The following is a 7663-nucleotide window of genomic DNA, read 5'->3' as shown; positions in this document are numbered from 1 at the left end:
GGCTGTATTTTTTTTAAGTGTTCTTGAGCCATTAATTCTGGGCTCAGCATATTCTGTTCAGTCTACTGCACTAGGGTCAGCAAACTACAACCTGTGGGCCTAAAACCAGCCTCCTGCTTGCTGCCTGTTTTTATATGGCCCAGGAGCTCAAAATGTTTTTTACTTTTTTAAATAGTTGGGGAGAAAAGCAAATGAAAGATAATATTTCCTGGCAATGGAAATTATATAAAATTTAAATTCTATTATCTGTAAATGAAATTTTATTGGAATGCTGCCATGCTTCTCTTACATACTGTTTATGGCTACTTACACGCTACAGTGACAAAGTTGAGTAGCTGCAGAAATTGCCTGTGACGCTCTCATTGGTTTTGCTTTGTTGTGTGGCATGCTACAAAGCACAGTGATGCAGATGTCACCTGACAGTATTTCAAGTGCCATTTTATTATTGCCTATTCCCAGTTCATGCCTATCATGTCACAAGAGGAAAAATGTACCTTTTAAGGCACAGTGGGGTAGGGATTCTTTTATCAAATTATATGGTAAAGCATTATGTTCATTATGCTTACACTATAACTAAAATAAAACAGTACATGTTAAGTACTCATTACAATATTCCCAACTCATGAGAAAACAGAAGAATTAAGAAAATTTAAAGTGAATATATCTAATTAACATAATCTCTATGCAAAAATTCAAATGAATCTGCAACCAAATTAAGTTTACAAGTGGCCCATTTGTTAGCCAAGCAAAGAAAGCCATTTACTGATGGTGAGTTAAACTGTGTTTGATTGAGTAACCTAAAGAAATGTGTGCAGAGCAAATAAACTTGTTTTAAGACTTTTAGCCTTTGATGAGAACAGTTGCTCAAAGATTGAGGACATTGGGAACAAGATAAATAGTCAATGAAAAAACAACATGATTTCAAGTGGTTTCTTTGGCTCGTGGTTAGTCGACAGATATTACCTGTACCCTTCAGCTGTTATTTAAGACATCATTGCTTTTGAAGCCACTGATTTTTAAAACCACTGAAGAATTAGCCTCTATTAATAGTCTGAGTGAAACAATTACAGGTGATAATATTTTCAAAGGAATTGAGTAAACTCTAATTCAGTAGTACCTGAAATAGAATCTGCTAAGTAAAATGTAATACAACTGATAGTGGTAAAAATACGCATGGAGCAGAAAAAGGTTTAGTTGATTACATTTACAAGGCTCTTAAAATATATAGTGTTTAAAGCCTATGGCTGTTTATTATTCATCGATAGCTACTTTGTAGAAAACAGTGGAATCATGTTTTTGAACTAAGTGTCCACAGTGAACTTCACTCTGGTGGACTTAACCATTATCATTACCATGAATTTTTGTTGAGAAATAGATACTGAGTATCCTACCTTGCCCTACTATGCAGCAGATGGCTTAGCACTTGTAAAGTTTTCTTGTAGTCTTTTGAGCTCGGATATAAGTGAAATTTTTCTGAGTAAGAGCTGTACTCAACCATTCTTTTCTAACACTGAGTAGCTTTGGAAATTAGTTTTGCTGCAGACTTGATAATGTTTCTTAATGAATTCAACCTAAAATAAGGCAAAACAGTACTTACAGGAGAAACTTATACTATGGTAAGTTATTTCAGCAAAAACTAAACTTTGAATCACCAGAAAGCCAACCTGGCTTTAAATACTTTCCATGCTATCAAGTCAAAACAGGAAATGACTTTCCATTCCAAAAGTGCATATGTTTTACAAGCTCAAACTACAGTTTCAGTAGCAGGTTTTTTTTATCTTGATGCAAGTGCAAAGAAAATTTTCATATTTCAAAATACATTCAAGTGCAATTGATGAACTTCTACCTAATCTTCAATTGGAATTGATTAATCTGTGATGGCATCATGTGAAAAGACAAATAATACCTAGTAAAACTCTTATATAGACTTCTATAAATGCCTTACAAGTGATGAATATGCTCAATTAATATCAAGCTCATGAATTGATGTCAGTAGTTGGCAGTACCTTTTTGTGTAAAAAGACATTTTCAAAGATGAAATATATAAAGTCTCTACAGATCAGCATCAAACATGAATATTTGCAACCAATTATGAAGATACGGAACAAACTGAACTTCAATTGACCAAAATATTATCCACCTCCAGAGTCCATTCTTATAGTAGATCAGTATTAACACATTGTAAATAAATTTTTTAAATTTACTGTTTTATTTTGAATTTTATGAAACTTTGCTTTTCCCTTGTTACATAAGCACCTACATAATACCCTTGATTTTGCCTTTTGGCTTGCAAAGCTTGAAATAATACTCAATATTTGGCTTTTTACTGGAAGGTTCATCTACCTCTATACCAAAGAAAGCTTGACAGACAATATCTGTCTTATTTGCCAGTTCATGATTACAAATGCAATGGCTCCTTTGGGTAAACAACTTAAAGTTGAATTAAACCATGAATCTTAGATGTGTTCTTACATCCATTGAATGTTGAAAATGGTAGGGAAAAAATAAGATACTAGTAACTACTTCTCAGTGTAGGTACTTTGTAATGAATGAAGGCAGATTCATATGTCATTTGCTGTGTTGGGGATATAATTTATATGAACAATGAATGTTTCATATATAATGCTTAATGTTGCATTTTAATTTTTTCTTTTATTAAAGGCATTATAGAAATGTAAGACTGATGGATTGAAGTATGTGCTCCAACAAAGATGTTCTAGATCTTAATCTGCATTCCTATGGGTGTGAACTCATTTGTAAATAGGACCCTTTGAAGTTGTGTTATCAGTTAATGTGTGTACCCAATTATGAATCTGTGTGGCCAAACTGAAAGAGAGCAGGCCTTAATCCTTACTACAGGAGGGCTAATTATAGAGGCAATTCAGTGGCAGCCAGAGGAACCAAGAACATAAAGACAGCAGAAACTGGAAGAACAGAGAGGAGGGACCACCATGAGATAGGTGGTAGAGTTTCAAGCCAAGGAACCCCAAAGACTGTGTCAAGCCTGCATCAAAGTGCTACAGATTTCAAGGAGGAAACCATGGCCTTGCAAACTCCTTGATTTTTGACTTAAAACCTCTGAAATGTGAGACAATAAATGTTTGTTGTTTAAGCCAACCTATTGTGTGATATTTGTCACAGCAGCTCTGGCAAACTAAGACAAGGATTATGGACAAATCATTAAAGTCTTGCAGAATTCTAGTCTTAAAGTCAAACAAAGAAGACAAGTAGTAATTAGCGTAAATGAAAATAAGCATAGAGCATAAATTCAAAGACAGGACTTTTTGTGCATTCTCACTGTTTCCATTTGTTCTCATTCATTTTAAGTAACTTTCTACAGCATTAGGCAATCAATTATGCTTAAGGCATATGAAAATAAATGAGCAATTTGTCCCTTGTAGAAATCTTTCATTGCCCATAGCCATAACCTTTAAGTTGCTGAATAAACCAAGCTTTCTCCAAAATTAGTGGTATTGTTAATTTTCTTTGTGAAGATAGCCTGGTCAGTACTCTCATACTCTCATTCCTGGCATCCAAGGCTTCTTTGACTATGAGAAGCATTCATGAATATAATCTTCCTCCTCATTGTCATGAGAGGGGAAATTGACTACTTTCATGCATTTGTTTTGTCTCCTCTTTCTCGCAAAAGACAAGAATCTTTTATTTAGTACCAAACAGAGAAGTTAGGGTTCCTTTTGCTTCAGACTGAATATCATCATTGGTTTCCAAATTGTTGGAATACCACTTTGAAAAACCCAAAGATTTACCTTTTACATTTTATTAACCACATTATGTTGTCTTAAATGATTTTGATGGGACCACATCCAATTGTGATAATAAACTGTGTTTTTCTGTTTTCTTTTTTTCTAAACAAAACCTCACATTGTTTATTGTAGCTGGCATCTTTTTTGCTAATTAGAAAGATGTGAGTTTACAAAACAATCCTGCATAAAATACAGGATTCCTGTATACCACCTCACTACCAACACCTTGCATTGGTTTGCAACCTTTGTTACAATTGATGATAGCACTTTTTAAATAATTGTACTACTTTTTAATAGTACTTACCTTTGTTATAATTGTTGAAAGATTAATAAAATACCTCCATCGTCTATCATTTACATTAGGTGTATTTTCCCTATATACCACTCTATTATTACCACCTTGCATTTGTATCATACATTTGTTATAAACCATGAAAGAACATTCTTATATTATTAACTATAGTCTATCTACAATAGGTTTCACTGTGTTATAAAGTCCTACTTTTTATTTTTTAATAATTCTGGTAATAAATACACCCTGAAATTTCTTCTTTAGCCACATTCACCTATATAGTTTGGGGCTGTTTATTACACTCTCAGTAATGTGCTACCTTCACCACCATCCATTTCCAAACCTTTACTTTTAGCCTAAATAGAAATTCTGCACCTTTAAGCATCAATTTCCCATTCTTTAACCCCAATCTACCTCCTGGTAAGTTATACTCTAAATTCTAACTCTATGAGTGAGCTTATTATAATTAGTTCATAGCAGTGAGATCATGTAACAATTTGCCCTTTTGTACTGGGCTTTATTTCACTCAATAAAATGTCCTCAAGGTCCAGCCATGTCGCATGCATCAGTTCTTCATTCCGTTTTACAACTGAATAACATTCCATTGTATGTATGTGCCACATTTTGTTTACCCATTCATTGGTTGATGAATCTTTGGGTCCTTCCATCTTTTGACCATTGAGAGGAATGCCGCTATGAATATCAGTGTGAAAATGTCTGTTCTTGTCTCTGTTTTCAATTATTTTGGGTGTCTACCAAGAAGAGAGATTGCCGGGTCATATGGTAATTCTATTATTTCTGGGGAACCGCCAAACTGATTAATCATTCCAAATTCTGTGTCTCCTTTGGCTTTTCTATTTGTTCTTTTGACTGAGTATATCTTCCTACTTCTTAGAATGTTTTTTGACTTTTTGCTGATGTCTTGGCATCTGATTATCTTGATAAGTTTACTCTTAAGGTCAGTTTCTCTGTCTTACGTAGTGTTTTTTTTTGTTGTTGATTGGTGTGCTGGTACTGTTGTCTTCCCTAGAAAATCCATGTTCTTTAATCCTGGTCAATATTGTTGGATGGGATCTTTTTAATTAAATTGTTTCCATGGACATGTGATCCACTCAACTGTGGGTGGGACTTTTTGATTAGGTGGTTTCCTTGGAGACATGTCTCTACCCATTCAAGGTGGTTTTGCTTACTGGAGTCTTTTAAGAGGGAACCATTTTGGAAAAAGCTGCAGAGCTGACACAGGCAGAGACGTTGGAGATAAGAAAGAAAATGCTCCCAGGAAGGATCTTTGAAACAAGAAGCCAAAGACCCAACCAGATCCCAACTGACAGAGGTGTTCCAGACCCACTGGCTTTTCTTGAGTCAAGGTATTTTTTCTGGATGCCTTAGTTTGGACATTTTTATAACCTTAGAACTATAAACTTGCCACTTAATAAATTCCCTTCTAAAAAGCCATTCCGTTTCTGGTATATTGCATTCTGGCAGCTTTAACAAACTAAAACAATTGATTTTGGGTTAAGACTTTTCTTTGACACTTGGTTCAATTTATTCTAGACTTTTAGAATTGCTTGTGTTTAACTGATGAGATTTTCCAGCTCCTTTTCATCTGATTCTTGCCCTGGATATGCAGGCAATCATTTCACCTTCAGGAGAAAGCTTCCTTTCCTCTTTTCCTTCTTCAGGAATCTTGATCTGTTCTCTTTGTTTTATTTCTATAGCTTTTTTTTCTCTCTCTCTCCCCTTTCATTGTACCTAGCTGCTTGTGCCTGGAGGGCACATTTTGTAGGAGGGTCACACAGAAGGGACTTTCCCAAGTCAGTATTTCCCAACCAAAACAGGCCAGGGACCCATGAAGAGAGCTCAGGCCAGCACTAAAGAGCCCTGGGAAGAGGGTCAGGGAAGATACTGTTTTATTATTATTATTATTATTATTATTATTATTATTATTATTATTATTATTTTGCTAAAGCTGTCAGAATGCAATACTCCATAAATTGCTTTTATAAAGGGATTTATTTGGTTACAAATTTACTAATTTGGGAAGGCACACAGCAACATCTCCTGGCCCTCTCTCCTAGCTTCTAGTTCAAATGGCTTTCCCAGGGCATTTCCTTTCTCCAAACATCTGGGTCTGAGCCTGCTCTGAGTGTTGAGCTGAGGTGTGCTGGGCTGTACTGAGCTGTTTCTCCCTTCTGTCTTCTTTTAAACCTCACTCATTGAAAAACGCACTCCCCTTAGCCAAACACAGATGTAATCATCCATGGATGAAAGTCACATGCTGATGATTTAAGTCCAACTGCAACAACTGTTCTTGCTTGGCAGCATCACCCAGCCAAGCTGACACCTGAACCTAAGTACTACCAATATCAAAGAACTTTTTTGACTGCTCCCCAAAACTGTGCTTTCCTGGCCTGCCCAGCAGATGGGGCTTTTCAGCACACTGTTCCCTGCAGCCCTAGAGAGGCACTGTGTCTTTAAACCTCCACCGCCTCTAACCCTGTCAGGGGTCTGGTTGAAACAATGGCTGTGTCTGCCTTTTTCTGTGGCGGATGGAAACTGTAGCCTAGAGCCAGGACCCAGTGATCAGAATTTACTAATCAAAAGCCCTGGTCAGTGTTCAGCCATGCTCCACCCTATTCCTGAGAAAGAGGGTTTTTATGTCCTTTTCTGTCTGCAGCAGCTAGCCAGGAGCTGAACCCCAAGGCTGTCTACCTCGTGAGTGTGAGATGAACACAAGCATCTAACTGCTGCTTGGAGTGAGATACAGTTCTTTACTGTAGTTTCTCAGCTTCTTCCTCCCACTCTTCCCTGGATGCCATGTTCTTCTTGCTGCCAGAGTTCCAGAACAGTTGTTTCACACAGTTTCTGCCTGTTTGCTAGTTGTTTTGGAGAAAGAACTGAATCCTGGAGTGCCCTACTGCCATCATCCCTCTGCATAACTCCTTAGCTGGTATCTTTTTTGGTAAACTTAGGCTTTTGTTTGCCTTGCCTTAAAGAAAAAGCTCATTGTCTTCAACAGCATAGACTGCCATTTAATAAAATACTAGCTGGTGTAAGAAGTTAACCTGGACTATACAGAGCAGTCATTGGAGGTTACTAGTTTAAAGCTCTCCTTTATTGGGAAAGGATTAGAAGAAGCCCCAGGAGGGAGCCATCTATGGATAGGTTGGATTGTCCCTGTGGGCTCTTAGGTAATAGCCTGACCCTGGAAACATCCTACTTTGGAGCTTATAAATGTCGAGATGATAAATATTTTGACAAACCCTATGAACAAAGAGAATAAACTTGAAGAGAAACCAACTCTTCTTGAGCTATATGCACATACAAACTTCCCTTGTTTGATTCATATGCCCATCCCAGAGCTCATTCATGTTCTCTACTTCTTATGTAAATATATTTTCAGAAGAATTTTAAAGCATTTATGTATATTACTCTAAGATTAGTGTGAAATTGAAGTTGTTGTGTTTATTATTCACCTTTCATATGCAAAACAAAGGTTTCACTATATCATTTAAGATGCTTTTAACATCAGATTTTAGGAGACCAGACATGCTCTGACACTAGCCTTGCTTTCACAACTAAATAAGAAACAGAATGGAAGAACTGG

Source organism: Tamandua tetradactyla, chromosome 26 (assembly GCF_023851605.1).
Source record: "Tamandua tetradactyla isolate mTamTet1 chromosome 26, mTamTet1.pri, whole genome shotgun sequence".
Taxonomy (NCBI): Eukaryota; Metazoa; Chordata; class Mammalia; order Pilosa; family Myrmecophagidae; genus Tamandua; species Tamandua tetradactyla.
This window is presented reverse-complemented; position numbering follows the sequence as displayed.